Raw genomic sequence first — 21,126 nt, 5'->3', positions numbered from 1 at the left:
TGAATACTGCTTCCTGAGTCACAAATTGTAAACAGCAACACTAATTTCCTTTTCAAGTTTCCAGTAAGTGTTTATTATGATGGGAAGAGTGTAATGGTACTGTGTCATTTTTAAGCTGTAAAAATAAATCTTAAGCATCAATGACATAAACATTAAAAATGTTTACACACAGTTGAGCATTGTAGACGCTTAAGTCCTTGTATGATGCCAGTGTAACTGAAACTTGCAGTTTATAATGCCAATGCTATATATCAAGCAAATAGTCAAATGTTATTTATTGGCTATTTTAGGAACAACAGTCTTCTCAAAAGAGGAAGCAGTTTTTTTTTATTAAATGTTGTACACAAGAAAATGTTTTAGCTCATTAAGTGTATTTTCATTTCCATTTCATCTTCTTTCTACCATGTTGCAGATGTTAGCATTTATTAATTAAAATTTCCTATGCACTTTAAAAAATTCTTTAGTCACAATATGTCAAAATATGAATTTATCTAAAAGCATGCTGCCCAGCATTATATGTTTTATAGTATAATGAACACTTGGTACTTTTTATCAGAATTCATTGCTGGCGGTCTCTTATGCAGCCTGCGCCCCCATTTACGCAAATTTGGTACTTTTAGAATGGGAAACCTTGTACATTTTTGAGAGTGCTTTTTTGTCAAAATTAAAGCTTATTTCAGATTTCTGGATGACATTTTTGTCATTTGGGAAGAGACACAAGACGAGCTGGACCAATTTATGTTTTATATCAACCAATCCACCTCCTGGTTGTCCTTTACCTATCAAGCTAATAGGGAATCTATTAACTATTTAGACATCACACTCTCAAAAACCTCTAGTGGTTTCAAATCCCAGGTGTACAGGAAACCAACTTGGTGTAACAGTTATCTCCACTTTGACAGTCAACACCCTCATTTTCAGAAAAAAAGTATTATAAAAGGGCAAGCTGTTAGAGTGGCTAGGATGACATCTAACCTAGATGATCTTACACAAGAATTCATCAACCTGGGTAAAATGTTTAGTGAAAGGGGGTATCCCAAGGTTTTAGTAGACAACACTTTGACAGAAGTATACCAAGGGTGGGGCACACGTTTTAAACCTTTACTTGGTCACCCCACCTTGAATATGGAAACATCAGAAGATAGACCTTACGAATTTTCTGGATCTTGTTCTATTCAACACAACAACTTTTCTTCAAATTTAAAAAAAAAAATTACATGAAAATTGGTCTATTTTAAAAACCAACACTGAAGTTATGGATATCATAGGTAATCAACCTACTTTTATTCATCGAGCAGGTAACAATTTTAAAAGAACTCTGGAAGGAAGAGATTATTCCTTCAAAAACTCTAGGGGTACTCACCCATGTGGCAGATGTGCCCAATGTTCTTATATCAATACTTCCAATAGTATCATTTTAAATAATGGTTTGAATACCGTAATAAAATTTTGCAGGGGGAATTGTTATACCTCCATGGTGGTGTATTTGGCAACCTGTTGCCACTGCTCATGTTACTACGTGGGCAAAACGGAACGTCATTTGAAAGAAAGGATTTACGAACATAGAAATGACATAAAAATTAAAAAGGAAACAAGTGCCTTATACAAACACACCACTATTTGTCAATCTGTCCCTTCATTTAAATTTGGTATTATAGATATTGTTGACGTGGAAATTAGAGGGGGAGACCCCAAAAATATCTTATTGCAGAAGGAACTCAGATGGCAGTTAAGATTAAAATCTAACATTTTTCCAGGTTTAAACGAATATATCAATATCAAAGTCATTTTAGTAGGAAAGGCCAATATACTTTGAAGACGGGCAGATTTACTTTCAAACACATAAAATGAAAGAATTAGACAAACAAGTTACTCATACCAACCATATACATACAACAATTTTAGCTAGACCAATTTCTCAATACCTTATTTTATAAAAGGTTTTTAAAAGGGTGTATTATAATTTGGTTAGGTTTGTTTTGAATTGTATATACACACACACATAACAAAACAACAGGTTCTTGTCCTTTTAAAACTAGAATGTTAGGATTTCAGAATTGTATTGATTGATTGAATTATTAATGTAAAATTTTCATTGGTTAACATTTTATATAAAATATGTCAGTTTTAGTGGGACTTTATCTGATGAAGTTTGTATTTATGCAGACGAAAGCGTTCGTGTCTACCTTTTGTATCATTTATTAAAGGATTGGATTTCTCAGCAGGTGAACTGTTTTTTGTATTAGTTCAGCATTCTCAGTCTTGTGGTGTTTGTTACTTTTGCTGTTCACCTCATGAGCTACCTGTTTTTGGACTCTGATTGAGAAATAATTTGTTGTGTTGGAAAAGAAAAACAACATCATTTAATCTTCTTGGTTCTGGATATTCCACTACACTGACACCCGTGTTGCAGCTATCGTTTTAACGTTTTTTTCATTATGGATCAGTCGCCTAACGATTCTATCTTATTGGGAGCTGAAAATGCGTTAGAGACAAGCATCACGCTGATCCAGACTCAAAACGAAGTTTTTCGTTTAAGAGAAGAACTTTCTTCTCTTCGTGGGGACCTAACTAAATTAATAGACTTGTTTACCCAGAAGGAACCACCAGAGGGAGCCGTTGCCAGTCGTAGTCACTCCTCCATGGGCCCAAAACCACCTGTGACATCATCACCTACTTCCATACACGAAGATGTCGGGGAAGGAACAAGCACAGCAGGTGAGAGCCAGCCTAGGAGAAGAAAAAACACGAACTTTGGCGCTCCGACGACCCAGGACATTATTTCACACCAAACCACCTCGGATGCAGGAGATTTTCGAGGGTTTCCAAGACCAACTAACTCTAAAGGTACTGTGTCTCATTCTTCAAAGACTGTGAAATCACCGGTACAGTCCCCTCTGCTTCACGCTTTGCTCCAGGGACTGATTCCGTTTGTAAAACTTCCTACAAAGGTCTAATAGAAAATAAGTTTGTCTTTTCTACTCATTCCTATAAGGGGAATAGTATTGTTGCATCAAAATTTCCTAATGAAGATGAGAATAACGTTTTCAGTTTAAAAGACTGTATTTTTAAGTTTGAAAAACTGCTTTATAAGTTTAAATGTTTGGAAATTGAAAACAATTACCTTCATTTATGTTTAAACAACAAGATAGTCCCACAGGGACTCCGTTTTCACAAATACCCCTTTGGTATTGCCTACACTGATCATATCATTAAAGAATTTCAAAGCTTTTTTGATGAATGCGGGTTTTCATTAATTTTAAAGCTTAATAAATACAATGAAGTGCATTTAAAAACGTTATTGGCAGAAATTAATAATTTACATTTTTCTATCATTAATGATTTGTTGTTTGACCAATATAAGGAATTTTTTGAAAGAACTTTAGAAAGAATTAATGGAAAAGTTGAAAAAGTTTTTGAAAGAAAACAAAAGAAGTATTTCAGGGATAAGGGGCAATATGAGACTGGTAAATGTTATCCATTACCTAATGTTAACACTCAAACTGTTCCATCTAGATTTAGGGAGGGGTACAACAGGAGAACAGTCACCATACCCCCCAATAACAGACAGAATATGAGAAATGCAAGGGTTTCATTTGATGACAAAAATCATCACAGGGACACATTTGTGGCTCATTCTAGCTCCCTAGATGAATTGGATTCTTTTCAAGAACCCAATGAAGTTTTTTTAGGACCCCGGAGGTCAGAACGCCTAGCTCACAAGTATCAAAATGCAACCAATATAGATTCCCTTTCAAAAAACCAGGATTGGAACTACAGGGGATACAGGGGGAACAGGGAGAGACAGATGTTATAACCACACACAGCAACAGAATAGTTTTTGAATATCGTGGATATAAAATATATAACTACACTGACTTAATATTGGATAAAACTCATTTCAACCTGTTCTCCAAAGGTTTCAAGTTTATAAAGAGTTTAAAGGAGACCTGGCTCAAATTTTGATTGATTTAAAACTGTTCCTCAGGAAATTAAACCTTAAAATTTTACATAACAAAGGGGTTGCTAATAAGATTTCTGGGGACAATGTTAACCATGTTTCTACTAGAAGGAGTGTATACAACCCTCCCCTTCACCCTCTGCTTAACACATTCGAAAATATAGTTACCAAAGAAATATATGGAACATATGGTAAAAACACGAATGGTTTTTGGCAGAACTACAACTTGAAATTGGAAGAAGCTAATTTATTAGAGAATTTAAAACACAACAAAAATCTATGCTTCATGGAACCAGACAAAGGTGGAGGATTGGTAATTTTCCAACAAAATGATTACAAAAAAGCTATAAGTAACATCTTGACACAAGAGGAAACTTATTGTTTGGTGTCTCTAAACGAGATTCACATGGCTTACAACAGAATAGATTCCCTTCTAGAAGAATACCTGGTTGAACAACGCATCAATCAGACTACTTATCATTTTCTTCGGCAACTCCACCCTATTATTCCTGGTTTCTTCGGGATACCAAAAGTACATAAGAACATTATTGAACCACCTTTCAGACCCATTGTTTCCGCCCGTGGATCCAAACTCACCCTTTAGCAGTATTTGTGGATCAGAATTTCAAAAATATTGTAAAACAACACAAACATCTTATCAAGGACTCATGGGATTTTTTAGGAAGAATTAACAATGGGTTATGGACTAAAGATAGTCTTTTCACCACCATTGATGTGAAAGACTTATTTACTTGTATCCCCAGGAAGGATGGTTTTGAATATTTTGAAGCTAGTATTCATAAACACTCAGAACTAACACCAGACAGGAAATGTTATTGTTAGAATTAATGGAAACCGTTTTAGACAATAATTTTATTAACTTTGAAGGTGTTTTTTATAAGCAAGTCAGTGGGATAGCCATGGGGGCAGCCTGCGCCCCCATTTACGCAAATTTGGTACTTTTAGAATGGGAAACCTTGTACATTTTTGAGAGTGCTTTTTTTGTAAAATTAAAGCTTATTTCAGATTTCTGGATGACATTTTTGTCATTTGGGAAGGGACACAAGACGAGCTGGACCAATTTATGTTTTATATCAACCAATCCACCTCCTGGTTGTCCTTTACCTATCAAGCTAATAGGGAATCTATTAACTATTTAGACATCACACTCTCAAAAACCTCTAGTGGTTTCAAATCCCAGGTGTACAGGAAACCAACTTGGTGTAACAGTTATCTCCACTTTGACAGTCAACACCCTCATTTTCAGAAAAAAAGTATTATAAAAGGGCAAGCTGTTAGAGTGGCTAGGATGACATCTAACCTAGATGATCTTACACAAGAATTCATCAACCTGGGTAAAATGTTTAGTGAAAGGGGGTATCCCAAGGTTTTAGTAGACAACACTTTGACAGAAGTATACCAAGGGTGGGGCACACGTTTTAAACCTTTACTTGGTCACCCCACCTTGAATATGGAAACATCAGAAGATAGACCTTACGAATTTTCTGGATCTTGTTCTATTCAACACAACAACTTTTCTTCAAATTTTAAAAAAATTTTACATGAAAATTGGTCTATTTTAAAAACCAACACTGAAATTATGGATATCATAGGTAATCAACCTACTTTTATTCATCGAGCAGGTAACAATTTTAAAAGAACTCTGGAAGGAAGAGATTATTCCTTCAAAAACTCTAGGGGTACTCACCCATGTGGCAGATGTGTCCAATGTTTTTATATCAATACTTCCAATAGTATCATTTTAAATAATGGTTTGAATACCGTAATAAAATTTTGCAGGGGGAATTGTTATACCTCCATGGTGGTGTATTTGGCAACCTGTTGCCACTGCTCATGTTACTACGTGGGCAAAACGGAACGTCATTTGAAAGAAAGGATTTACGAACATAGAAATGACATAAAAATTAAAAAGGAAACAAGTGCCTTATACAAACACACCACTATTTGTCAATCTGTCCCTTCATTTAAATTTGGTATTATAGATATTGTTGACGTGGAAATTAGAGGGGGAGACCCCAAAAATATCTTATTGCAGAAGGAACTCAGATGGCAGTTAAGATTAAAATCTAACATTTTTTTCCAGGTTTAAACGAATATATCAATATCAAAGCCATTTTAGTAGGAAAGGCCAATATACTTTGAAGACGGGCAGATTTACTTTCAAACACATAAAATGAAAGAATTAGACAAACAAGTTACTCATACCAACCATATACATACAACAATTTTAGCTAGACCAATTTCTCAATACCTTATTTTATAAAAGGTTTTTAAAAGGGTGTATTATAATTTGGTTAGGTTTGTTTTGAATTGTATATACACACACACACATAACAAAACAACAGGTTCTTGTCCTTTTAAAACTAGAATGTTAGGATTTCAGAATTGTATTGATTGATTGAATTATTAATGTAAAATTTTCATTGGTTAACATTTTATATAAAATATGTCAGTTTTAGTGGGACTTTATCTGATGAAGTTTGTATTTATGCAGACGAAAGCGCTCATGTCTACCTTTTGTATCATTTATTAAAGGATTGGATTTCTCAGCAGGTGAACTGTTTTTTGTATTAGTTCAGCATTCTCAGTCTTGTGGTCTTATGTGACATATGTTAATGCTTCAGAGTGAAGTTTCCTTAGCTCTGTTATACTGTGTTCTGTTCTTTTTAAGAAGTTCATAATGGGTGGGTAGGTATGCAGAAAAATTCTCAGAAAAACTGTTATACTGCCTTATTACTTGCAATTAGGTATTCATTATCTGTCACTGGCAAAAGTTTGAAATTTGAAGGAAAGGGTATTACTTTCCATGACAGTATGAAATGGTCAGACAATGCAGAAAAATAAAGTATGGAAAGGTTTTGTGTGTTACAAAGTTGATAGAGACATTTATTTTCAATCAGACAAGAAGTCAAATTCCAGTCATAGCCCCAAATATCTTTTTTTTGTTTGTTTACCAGTAACCTCAATATATACCTTTTACAAAAGACTTCACTGGCCTGTATTTTCCACAGTCACTGTTCAGAGATGTTTGTCGCTAACAAGAACCTATCACCTCTTGGGTTTTGTCATTTTTTCTTTCAATCTGTAACAAAAGTTGAATTGGTACATTATAATTAATATTATATCATCTCTGTTGTCTCCAGATAGATTATGGCTAAGGCATACAAGGAAAGTAAAATAGTTTTAAGGGCCTCTATAACTACATGAAAGTGGTATGTCATGGAATGCGTACCAGAGCTTTTCTGTCTATACTGTTTCTATGCCAGCTAATGGTAAATATCTAAGAAGGTGTTAGGGTAATTAAAAAAAAATCACAACATATTAGAAAAACACAATGTATCATGCAGTGACTGAGTAAAAAAAGTAATACAAGTTTGATGTGAAACAAAAAACAAAGACTGATTATAAGAAAATTATATACCACAGTGAAATATAGGTATGGAGATGCGTTAGTTAAGGTACATATACCTGACATTAACACAAATGTAAATAGTGATATATGCTGTCACAATACATTATAATAATAGCAAGTCTAGTGCAATATATTTTGGCTCCTGAAAAACTTGATGGCTAAACAATATTGTTTTTTCAAAACTATAGTCCATCTATGTACACATACGTAAAGTAGGCTAAATCGAAACAGAGGAAGGAAAGTGCATGTCGCTATGACGAAGTGTACACCAAAATGGGAATGCTCACCTCCCTCGGTTATAAATACAAAGATGTGCTACATAAAAGAATTTTGAGCCCTATTGCTTGTTGTTTTCTGCTACTGTTGAACAGCAATATGATTAGCAGTTTCATGTTGCTGACATTGGGGGATGGTGTTGATCACCTAGACCTGTCTCTGTAGACTGACATAATGTTCAACTTCAGCAAAGCAGACTGGAAGCTGTAGAGCTTTCATGGTGATTTCAGACAGCTTTGAAATCTGCATAGCCTTTGGAAGCCTGTACTTGGTCAAGTCAAATGAGAACTTTTTAAGCAGTCAACCTGGTTTATGCATTTTAAAATTGACAAACTGGGTCATATGACTGAAGGTCATTTATAAACTGTGTGACGGAAGTGCACTGGCCCAGCAATCAAAGGTCCTCAATCCTCGCCACTAACACCAGTGAGGGGCGTCCATATAGGAAAAGGATAATAAATACACACACAGTAAAGTACAGTTTCCCTTAAGAGCAAACAGAGATCACAGTCAGTCTGGGGATGGTTTCTCCTTTTCTCTCCAGGACCCCAATAAGACTCCCCACTGGCACAGCTATAGGATCCAGATCTCAGCATAGTGAGCAAGCTAAAACCTCCAGCACCTTCTCTGTCTAACCAGTGTTTCGTGTCACTGCCGAAGTAGCTCACACACACACACACACACACACACACACACACACACTGAGATAGGTGTTATATACAACCACACAGACACTCCTGCAGAAGGCTGACACAGGTTCTCCATCTGTGCCCCTTTTACCCAGACTATACTGTAGTATCACTTGCCACCACCCTCTAATATTTATCAGCTACTAAATAGCCCCTTAACAAAGGGTGTCCAATTATTACTGTGCAATATTATTATCCAAATGGTAAGTGCAACTGAACAGTCAAGGCTTATTGGACTGGCTTGGCCAGTATCACTATATACATGCAAGGTACTCTAGTGCTTAAATTATCTCTACGCAAAACAGCCACAGTTGAAAGGATTAAAATATTTAATAATAAATAATAAAAACACAAGGCAATATTTCTTACTATACAGTGCTAGTCAAGAATTCAAAGATCACAGAGAAATACTTAAAGTAATGCAGTAGAAAAGTTCTGACATTAATACAGAAAAAAGGCTAAGCGAATCTTCCTATTTCCTAGCTTAAGCTAATCTTCCTATTTCCTAACTATATCTAAGAGAAAATACAGTTCTAAAATAAACTTACATATGGAGGAAGACAGTGCTGGTGAGTTGGATGTTCTCAAGACAAATGCTCAAATGGTCTCATTCTTTCTGTCCCTAAATTGATAACACAGTACTACTGATTAATTTCAGATTACATCATTTCCTTCTGGCTCCCAGGCTAACGGAACTCAGATGTTAATAGTCCTTTTGATCTTGCAGCTGGTCAGAAAGCCAGAGCAATGAAATAAATTATACATGTAAATTCTAGCCATTAACTCTGGCCTCAAAACAATAGGCAGAATGCCTTTATCTAGACATATCGGCTCTAGGTTTTGACATCAAAGAATTGACTTATCAGCTTTGTTACAGCAGAGTGCACTGTTGTTACATTTTTGCAGTTCCACATCTAACAGCATTTTCTTCCATTTAAGAGAACAAGCCTGTGGCTTATATTAATATTTACAAATGACAGAATTATCTACAAAATTCTATCTGGCTAGGCTGGCAGCCTTCACCTATTTTCACACATCTCTCCCCCCCGGTGAACTCAAGCTAGTTTTTCAAGTGACTCTTGAGAAACATTGCTTGAGAGGGTTAGGTCTATCTCAGTATACCTTACCCCATTCCCTGTCTTGAGGGCCAATCTGCATTGGCATTGCTAATCCCACTGCAGTGCTTCCCTGACATATATGCTTGCAACTCTAGGCTCCATCATAGTAACTTGGCATTTTGCTGGCTAGCCCTGTTTTTTTCTTGTCAGGTCTGTGAGGGGAGCAGCTAAGGTACTATAACTGGGGATGGACTTTCTGTAGTACCCTGCTGTCCCTAAGAATGCCCTCACCTGCTTTTTGGTAACAGGTACAGGCCATGCCTGAATGGCTTCTACTCTGGCAGGATCTGGCCTGATCTTACCATTCCACACTCTATGTCCCAGGTAGGAGACATCTGCCATACCCACCTGACATTTGCTCTGCTTAATGGTCAACCCTGCCCTCTGTAGTCTGCCCAGCATCTCGCTGACATGTTGAAGGTGCTCTTGCCAGGAATGGTGGTAGATGGCAATATGATCTAGGTAAGCAAGGGCAAACCCTTCTGCCTCTGCTAGGATATGATCTACCAGCCTCTGGAAAGTCACTGGGGGATTTTTCATCCCCAAAGGCATCTTTGTGAACTCATACAAGCCAAAAGGAGTCACAAAGGCTGACATCTCTCTAGCACTTGGAGTCAAGGGCACCTGCCAGTAACCCTTGGTAAGATCAATAGTTGTAAGATATGTAACCCCACCCAGCTACTCTAGGGCCTCATCTGTCCTAGGCATGGGGTAAGCATCTGACTCTGTGTGACTATTTAATTTCCTGTAGGCCAAACAGAACCTGGTGCTGCCATCCTTCTTTGGCACCAGCACCACTGGGGAGGCCCAGAGAGTGTTGGACTCTTGAATTACCAGTAGTTCCAACATCTCCTGTATCTCCTCCCTCTGAGTTTTTTTGACTCTCGCTGGCACCCTATAAGAGGGCTGCCTAATAGGCCTTTGGGGTCTTGTATCCACCTGGTGCTGCATCAGTTGGGTGCACCCTGGTTTCCCAGTGGACATGACCCCAAACTCCTGTAACACTGCTTGGATTTCTCAAACCTGGGTAGGAGATATCTGCTGGGACATTGCTACCCAGTCCACTGAGGTGTCAGTCCAAGCCTCACTGAGGAGATCAGTCATCAGATCTCCCTCAGACTCCTCCTGCAAGCCACTGCAAATACTCAGCACAAGGGGATCCCTATCTTGGTAAGGTTTTATCATGTTAACATGGTGCAACTTGTGCCCCTGCCTCCTGCCTAGCAGTTCTACCATGTAGTTAGCATCACTTACCTTTTTTACCACTTGTAAGGTGCCTCCCAAACTGTTTGTAGCTTGTTGTGTCTGACAGGAATGAGAACCATTACCTGCTACCTTACAGCATAATCTCTAGCTCGAGCATTCCTGTCATACCATACCCTTTTCTGTTGTTGGGCTTCTGCCAGGTTCTCCTGGGCCAAGCCTATGAGTTCCCTGAGCCTCGTCCTGAGATTTAGAACATATGCCACAACAGACTCCTTTTAAGGTTCACATTCACCTTCCCACTCATCACAAATTAAATCTAGAGGTTCCGTCACCTTACGCCCATGCAACAACTCAAAGGGTGAAAAAACAGTGGATTCCTGGAGACCCTCTCTGTAAGCAAATAACAAATGGGGCAAATATTTGTCCCACTCCTTCTTAAACTGGTCTGAAAATGCCCATAGCATGGACTTGATTGTAGAGTTTAACCTCTCAACAAAACCATTAGTCTGAGGATTGTAGGGGGTAGTCTTCATGTGCTTCACACCACAGTACTTCTGCAGACAAGCCAGCAGGTCTGACATGAAATTGGCACCTCTAAGTCAGTATTTCTTTTGGGAAACCTACTCTGCTGAAAATCTCTAATCAAAGCATTTGCCACCTTTTCTGCCTCAATGGAGGACAAAGCCACTGCCTCTGGATATCGTGTAGCATAATCCACTACCACTAAGATATACCTTTTCCCTGTGGAACTTGGGGTATTCAGAGGCCCTACAATATCCATAGCTACCCTCTGAAATGGCTCCTCAATCACAGGCAAAGGCATCAAAGGAGGTCTCACCTTGTCTCCTGCCTTGCCTATCTTTTGCCACTGCTCAAAGGTCCTGCAGTACCCTGTTACATCTCTGGAAATTCCAGGCCAATATATGTTCTGCATAATACGTCTCTTTGAACATTTTATGCCCATATGACCTACAAAGGGAATATCATGGGCTATGGCTAGAAGCACCAGATGGTAGACTCCAGGCACAACCAACTGCTGTACCCTCTCAACTTCTAGCCATCCCTCAGGGGTCCACTCCCTATGCAGTAACCCTTTGTCCCAATATACAGATTCCCCCTTCCCTTGAGAATCAGGTGCCTCCCTAGCTACCTGCCTCAGGCCTTGCAATGTAGGGTCTGAGAGCTGAGCCTGTTTCAACTCTCTCTCTTTGTAAGCCTTCCAGCTCCCTTTCCACAGAAAGTCTGGCATCCTCTGACAGTGGTGCCTTATTGTCACCTTGGATACTACTACTCACCTCTACCTTTGCAGTCACTCTGTCCAAGGGAACATCAGTACCCACAAGCAGCTGTGGCTCACTTTCAGTCTTACTGCTACAGAGTAGCTCCCTACCTGAAGTAACCACCTCACTAGTCCTGGCTGCAAGTATGCAGTCTGTCTGTGTCTTCCCCAGGCTAACAGACCCATATGCTTGTCTTGAAGCCTGACTGCGTGTAACTGCATTAACACATGGTACAGCCTCATCCAAATAATTCCCTATCCGGACATCTGCAGGATGGTAGTTTGGTACCGCTGTTGTCTCAAGACAACCTACTATTGGCATTTTGTCTTTGCCACTTACTGGCTCTCTCACCTTTTGTTCCCCACCTTGCCTCCTTGGACATCTGTATGCCACATGGCCCCAATGGTTGCATTCAAAACATTTAATCCTAGATCCTGGACGTGCACCTGGACTAGCGGCTTCCCCTGTTAGTGGCAGATTCTGTTGGGGCAGTCTGTGCTGCCCACCATGGGTTCCTTTAGACCCATGAGCAGTACTGTGGGTCCCTTTCCTGTGCAGGGATGCTCTGCTTGCTAGATATAGGTCTCCCTTCTTCCCCAACTCATCTGACATAGCACATTATCTATCACCTAACCAGATTGTCATGTCCTCAGGCAAAGTGCTAAGGGCTTGTTCCCTCACCAAAAGGTCTTCCAGCCCTTCAAAAGTGGTGTCCTGACATCCACTCACCCACCTATGAAAATAAGTGTCAGTTCAGAAACATATTCACACACACTGTCATCTGTCTTGCGCCTATGCTCACAAAACATTTTCCTATACCTTTCAGGTGCTAGTTTAAAAAAAAACAAACAGTTCTTAACAGTAGTATAATTAAAACAGTCAACGTCAGACATCTTAGACAACACAATTACAGCTTACCATGGAGTAAGGGGGTCAGGAACCATACCCAGAGCCTTTGGTCAATATCATGCTGTTTACATACCTTCTCAAACATATAAATGAAACTATCAAAATTATCCCCTGCGGAAGAAATTTACTGACCTTTTGTGCTTCTGGGGTCCAGTTACTCCCTTCCCCATTACCTCCATGACTCTGGCGAAGAGTCAGAATCTCCTTTTCATGCTGCCTCTGCCTTTCCTTTTCCTCAGCTTCCAGGTATAGCAGTTTCTCATTCTCCTCAGCCTGCAAACATTGCAGTTTCTCCTTGTCCTCACTCTCTTGATGCCTCAGTCTCTCAGCTGCTTCTATTTCCAAACACCTGGCCTCCAACTCAAGTCTCTTTATCTCCAGATGGATTTTTATGTCCTCTTCAGAAAGGTCAAGCTGTTCATTCTATGAGTGCGGTACAGCTCCACTGCAAGTATGATCATCCTCCTGGTTGCTGTTTTCTGATGCAGCTGTGACCAAAGCTGCAATCATGTCTGCCTTAGTCAGGTTTTCATGCACCAGTCCCCTAGCCTGGCACATAACTTTCCATACTCCTCTACTGACATGCTGCCTGCTCTCCCTGACTAACTAAGCTAACAAAAGAAATAAAGCAAGTGTGATCTGAACTCTGAGTATTCACTGCATGGCTGATTTAGAGTACAAAAACACCCTCACTGATCACTGTACATAAGCTACAGGAATTCACACTACCAACACCACTACAAGTGAATTAGTATCTGCCAACCAATTAATATGTGGTGTAGATATCCCACCACTGCCAAACAATTAATATGTGATGCCCGTGCACTGGCCCAGCAATCAAGGAGCCTCCATCCTCACCAGTAACATCAGTGAGGGGCATCCATATAGGGAAAGGATAATAAATACACACACACACACACACACACACACACACACACACACACACACACACACACACACACACACACACACACACAGTAAAGAACAATTTCCCTTAAGATCACACAGATATCAGTCAGTCTGGGGCTAGTTTCTCCCTTTCTCTCCAGATCCCCAATAAGACTACCCACTGGTGCAGCTATAGGGTCCAAATCTCAGCTTAGTAGGCAAGTTAAAACATCCAACACCCTCTCTGTCCAGCCAGTGTTTTGTGTCCCAGCCCAAGTAGCTGACACACACACACACACACACACACACACACACACACACACACACACACACACACACTTTGAGATAAGAGTTATATACAACCACACAGACACTCCTAGGCAAGGCTGGCACAGGTTCTCCAGCTCTGCCCCTTTTACCCAGACTATATGGTAGTACCAATTGCCACCACTCACTATTTATCAGCTACTAAAAATGCCCTTAACAAAGGGTGTCCAATTATTACTGTGCAATATTATTATCCAAATGGTAAGTGCAACTGAACAGTCAAGGCTTATTGGATTGGCTTGGCCAGTATCACTATATACATGCAATATACTCTAGAGCTTAAATTATCAATACACAAAACAGCCACAGTTGAAAGGTTTAAAAATATTTAATAATAAATTATAAAAACACAAGGGACTACTTCTTACTGCACACTGCTACTCAAGAGTTCAGAGATCACAGAGAAATACTTAAAATAATACAGTAGAAAGGTTCTGACATAAATACAGAAAAAAGGCTAATCTAATCTTCCTATTTCCTATCTATATATAAGAGAAAACAGAGTTCTAAAATGAACTTACATATAGAGAAAGACAGTGCTGGTGAGTTGGATGTTCTCAAGACAAATGCTCTAATGATCTCATTTATTCTGTCCTTAAATTGATAACACAATACCACTGATTCATTTCAGATTACATAATTTCCTTCTGGTTCCCAGGCTAACAGAACACAGAGGTTAATAACCTTTTTGATCTTGCAGCTGGTTGGGAAGCCATAGCAATAAAAGAAATTATACATGTAAATTCTAGCCATTAACTTTAGCCTCAAAACAATAGGCAGAATGCCTTTATCTAGACATCTTGGCTCCGAGGTTTGACACCAAAGAATTGACTTATCAGCTTTGTTACAGCAGAGTGCACTGTTACATTTTTTCAGTTCCACATCTAACAGCATTTTCTTCCATTTAAGAGAACAAGCCTGCGGCTTATATTAATATTTACAAATGACAGAATTATCTACAAAATTTTATCTGGCTAGGCTGGCAGCCTTCAGCTATCTTCACAAACTGTATTAGATTAAATGGGTTCAACATTCTACATCAAAGTAATACAAGGGTTGCTATCCAGATGGCCAATTTACTTCTAGGCTGACCATAATAGCAGACCTGAACAGTTAAATATTGCTTTCCTTGACCTTGGACCTATGCTAGCAAAGAAATTAATCAGGTTTTTCCCAAAACAGGATGCTTTTAATATTAGTGCATGTCAAATGTTAAGACTTTAAGAGATGTATCCTTACCCTGCATCTTTTTGATGACTTTGATAAAGTCTGATGAGTGTTTTGTGATGAAAGTTAGCTAAATTTCAAGCTCTAAATGCCAGTTATTTATCAGAAACTTTATTTGGTTCATAGATGCTGCACCATTCTCATGTTCAGTGAAGAATGTCCCCACAAGGTATTGAAGATATTGTGCTGCATAGCTGTGAACCTCATGCTTCACCTCAGCAGTACTGGTGGCAAAGCAATGAGGTGTTCGTCAAGCTCAGCCTCTTCCAAGAAAATTACATATTCCCATTTTTGTTTTGGAAACTATTGAAATATATATTTCTTTACTGCCACAAAATCAATAATAGTCTTAAAATGGAGAATCTATGTGTAACCCACAAGGGGAAACAAATGAGCCCAGCACTGAACACATATAGCATACTCTCCTAGTATTTCATGAAGTGCTTACTTAAAGGTTTTGAAGATGGTGGAGGCACTGGTACTTACAATGGCAGTCACATTTTATGGGTCAGTGTTGTTATTTTACAGTGATATCAGTGTGGTTTGAACTACTGTTGAATTATCAACAACTGAGAGCTCTGTGCTGTTGGCCATGTAAAATTTTCTTCTCTGCAGCAAAAATGCAAAATACAGAATGCCACGTCTTGCTTTCTGTGTTTTCATCAGGTATAATTGTCAGTGGACTTTCTTGTAAAGCACTGTGGATGTTTTCTCCCATGTGCTCCTCCAGCTTTGTAAATTACAGTTCATACAGGCTGACTGTGACAGTGTTCCTTTATATAGTTTTCAAATTACTGCTCAGGATTGTCCTCTTTTCTTAATGGGATATTTACAGCATATAATATTGGTAGGGAATCCATGACAATCTATTGTCTGTCTTCTCCTGCTTCTGTGCCTACTTTAAAGCTTGTCAGTAATGTTGTATATTGTGCTTATCCTCTTTACCTGACTTATTCTTATTTTGCTGGTATATCTGACTTGCCACATTATTGAAAATGGTATCCTTCCTAGTGTGAGCCAGCTGGCAATTTTATGTAAAATAGATGTGTATCTCTATTTTGATAGAAACCCTCACAGCTAAGCTTTCAGAGACAGTCTGTGTCAGTTGTTTAATATGTAGACCACTCACCTTTTCTGTGCTGAAGACAAGACGGATGTAGGTTCTATTCCCACCCCCAGGTGACTGGGTTCATTTTCCATTATGACAATTCAGTGCAGCATTAGCATTGCTGCACTCCTGAATATACAGTTTTTTGGATGTGGTGTTAAACCAAGGCCCCATCTACCTGAGCTGTGGTAGCTCATGTGGATGTACTAGATTTCTTGGCAGTTACTAAAAAAAGATTAGAGGAATATCCCTGGTGTCCTGGTCAGATTTCCACTAGTTAGTATAAATATCCCCTTAAGGTCTCCCCTGAAAAAAATGTTTGTAGCTTATTGGGACTAAACCAGACAGCAAAAGATTAACATAATATAGCAAAGAAAAGAAAAGAACAACTAACAGGTTTGTGATAAGTACAAGAAACAAGATTGATTGCTTTATTGATTTAAGGTAATCAAAATGGTGAAGTACAGAAACCAGAAAATAGCAAATGCAGTACAATCAGGAGATACATTGGCTGCTTACTTACTCACGCCTCACCTGCTATACCCCATATAAGTTACAAATTCCACACTGCATATATAATCTAGGCGCACCATCTTTTCAGCATATATGGTAAAAGATGAACTATCCAGTACTGCCATTAGGCTAAAATGAAACCACGTATGCAGATTCTGGTAGCACAGGCATTTATTGCTGTGATAATGATGCTGATCTTTGCAAACAAATATACACTGTATTAACAATGAAATCATCCCTGCAGTTCTTCACAGAAATACAGAATTTGAAGAGAAACAGAAGTAAAGTGAGATCGGTTGTGTAACAGCAGTCATAGCTAATTATATCGCCCATCCTTAGACAGGGCAACTGCACCACAAACTGAAGTGATGTGGCTCCTATTTTCCATAAGGACATCAGCAGCAGTAGCAGCTGGGAACAATTAACGTCCTCTAGTGGGGTAACACCAGCAGTAACACAGTACTTCACTGGGGAAACTGGACCAGAAGCTGAAGTGAAGCAAGCTCCCATTCTCCTACAAGACATCAATAGTACTATTTGAGTGCAGCTCATATCCTCTAGAGGGGCATCAACAAACAGTGTCTCAGTATGGTTCTCATTGTCAAGTGGATCAATGGCAGCAGTAACTCAATATGACCTCATCTTCTGGCTGCATGAAGTAAGCGGATGCTAAATGTTAGTACACTTAATTTCATTCAAGGCTGACCCATGGCATAAAAAAGAGGCAACCCCATCAATCCACAGCAGAAACATAGTGCAGGCCAACAAGAAATTGCAGTCATTGACAGATCCCTTCTTCCTCACAGACATCAGGCATGCATTACTTCTCTCAACACTTACTGTGACCTACAAGGAAAGAAAACCCTACAGCATCCCTCAGAGGTATAACCTGATCTTGTGTCTGTATAAAGTTTTTGAATACTTGAAGTCCAAATAAAAAAAATAAAAACTTTCACTATTGTAATCTATACCCAACCGTTTGTTACAAATGTGACAAGCAGGCTGTTACAGCTAACCGTGGACATTCAGCATTCCTCCCCTGACTGAAAATGCATTAAGCCACAAACAAAGTGCTAAGATTCTTCTGCAAATGCATTACTGGCATTCACAAACCAAGTGCTAGAAATGAAGAACTTCAAATGTATTACCAGTATTCACAAACTATATGCTGGGGATGAAAATCATCAAATGCATTACCGGCATTCACAAACTTAATGCTGGTAATACAAATTACCAAATACATTACCGGTATTTACAAAACAAATGCTGGGGTGGAGATCATGTTGCCTAACATATTGTGTCCAGAACAGCTACCCTTTCTCTCAACCTTAGCTTTCCCTCTGGTCACTGCCGTATACATCCTTAAAGAAAGAGCAAACAGGCTAATCCAGCAATTTAGGAACTTCAATCACAGAAGGTATAAGTAAGAGACAGCTGTATGACAAGATGAATAAAGCTTAAGAAAGTGCTATTGTACTATTTTATCGGAATTTGTTAACCAGGATATAACACTGGCCATAGCTGACCAATGTCAGTCTATGTTCAACAAATGCTTATAAATAGGAAAAATTAACATTCCGAGATGAAGTTTTCAACATGCCATTTATGGGTCTCTACTAGTTGTACTAACACATTGGATTTGTGCAGGTCTAGTTTACAACAACTGCAAAGCAACATTTACAAATGAAATTGCACAATGGCACACAGTTTGACAGAAAGGACACAGTAATGACTGCCCTGAAAAATTAATGCCAAAATTCCACAAAATTACAAATTTATAAGTCTGCACAACCAGCAGTTACATTTCTTCTAAGTTATTCAACCTCTAAATTTGCTAAAGCAATAGCTGTATGGTAAAGTTTCAATGTGCTGTATATGGACCATTACTACATGAATTATGGCAAAGAGTAACCAAATTATGATTTGTATAGAAAATGACTGGTAATTACAAAACAATATACAAATTACAAAAAATATACAAAGATGTAGCCTGACAGCAAGATCCATGAAATGTGTACCAGAGAAATTTTTCATATCAAAATTCTACAAACTACTTAAGCAATTATAAACTTCCAGAGGAATTACATAAAATTGGCTAAGAAAACATTTTAAATTGAAGTACAGTAGAAATCAAAAATCTGTTGACATGCGGGTATCAGAATGGCAGGTAAAGTTCACTATTACTCAGATCTCTACCCAGTTTAACACTGGCGCATCAGTGCCAACAGCAATGGTTTACAGCTATAGTGTAACTAGTTTGTGTAGCAGACAACTGGATGGCAGTTTACCAGCATACCCACAAACCGCTGGGGAAGATAGTAAAGAAAACTATGCAGTAAGAAGTTACAGTGTCTCCTTTTGATTTTACATTTCTTTAAAATGCCAACTTGCATATGACCTGTAAGTTTACTGTAATTGGTCACTCTGTTACTAAATGACACAATAATAAACTTTCCAAGCTGCAGATTAATTTTCACAAAAAGCTTGTTGTCATAGGAAAGAAAAACATTATTATTTTTGTATCAGACAGTATGTTCACAGTTTGCTAGTATCAGAAATAGCTGATGGGAATACTGTAGGAACTGAGTGCCATTTTAATGAAACATTTTCTGCTTTTGATTCAGCATCATTTGAAAGTGCTGTCTTATGCATGACCTAATATATACATCTGCACCACCTGTTTCATGATTACCTCAGAAAAAATGGCCTTCATTGGAAAGAACCATATGTTTTTTATTGATAGCACTTTTACAGTTTGCCAGCACCACTCAAAGCTAATGAGAATGATTGCTAAAGAAAACAACTGTATATAGTAAGAAGCAAAATTAATTAGTGAGCAGCATAAGCAACTACAAATGTGTTTAATATAAGTCTCATCAACTCGGCATACCATGCTTCCTAACAATGTACAATGTTTCTTTGGCACCATCAGCTTTAACCCAACCAAAATACCATTCTGGAGATGCTGTCTTCCACAATCTTTAGATTGACATCAGGGAAAAAATTAAGAAGTATTGGTATGGACATAAATATCATAACTAAATGCAAGACAGCAAAAAGGTTATTTAAAACCAGCCAAGAGACAATACAATGGAACAGATACATAGACTACAATTTTAACATAAAATGTCATGGATCAATCATGAGGAAAATAGCACGGACAATAACTTTAGTGTAAAATTCATTTTATATAACTACTGCCAGTCCAGTTAGTAATTTTGCAGCAAAAGCCATTTTCTTATATGCGCTGCCAGACTAGATTATAATTTTTCAACAAGCCGCTTACTGCAAACTTATAATTTGTGCTGGCAGCATGTTTAGGAATTTGATTTGCACACTGCTGCTTAGTGTGTATCACATCTATTAGCAGTGACAGCTACCTATCTGCAAATTAGTTTCACGAGTTTTGCATAAAGTATGCCAAATGGTAAAAGAAACAAAAAGTGTGGCTCAGTTTGTTATATCCATAGAGTGCTCACCTACAATAGCATCTTTGACTATATACACCTCAAATGTTTGACTTGCAGAGATCAAATGATAAAGTCTTCAGACAAGCAAATAGTTGTCAAAACAGTGCTCAAACAAGCACACCATAGTCAAATGACAAAAAGGGTCGTTTTCATCTGCAGATTTTCATTGTATACAACAATTATCCCATCTTAGCTATGTACACCTCAGATGCTTGATATTGATCAGATAAAAAAGTGTTACTGCAGTAATAACTTGTTTCACCCAAACACATATTAACCCTGCAAAGCCAAATTAATGACCATTTTACCCACGCAGTTATGCAAAAATATACACATATTCAGTCATCTGTTCCCACACTCAAATCTAATGCATAATAATAACAAGCAAATAATCAATCACTGCCCCCTCCAAGCAGATTCATCACTTTCATCCATAAACTGCCACCATACCCATGCATGACATTCCCTGTGACTATGTACTACCTCATTTCTTTATTTTAGGTCAGATTAACTCAGAAGTATGGATGCAGCTGTACATGTTTAAATGCTTCATAGGTTCATAGGTTTATACTAGGCTATCTGCCCTAAGGCATTTATAAGTCTATCAATTATGGCTTACGCCACTTTTTATATAAAAAATACTGTGCCCATTAGTTTGTTGTGCCTCTGTCCAGCAGTGACACAGAGTTGATTCCTGGGGTAAACCTACGATCTCCCATCC

Source organism: Protopterus annectens, chromosome 6.part0 (assembly GCF_019279795.1).
Source record: "Protopterus annectens isolate FY-2018-M chromosome 6.part0, PAN1.0, whole genome shotgun sequence".
NCBI lineage: Eukaryota > Metazoa > Chordata > Ceratodontiformes > Protopteridae > Protopterus > Protopterus annectens.
This window is presented reverse-complemented; position numbering follows the sequence as displayed.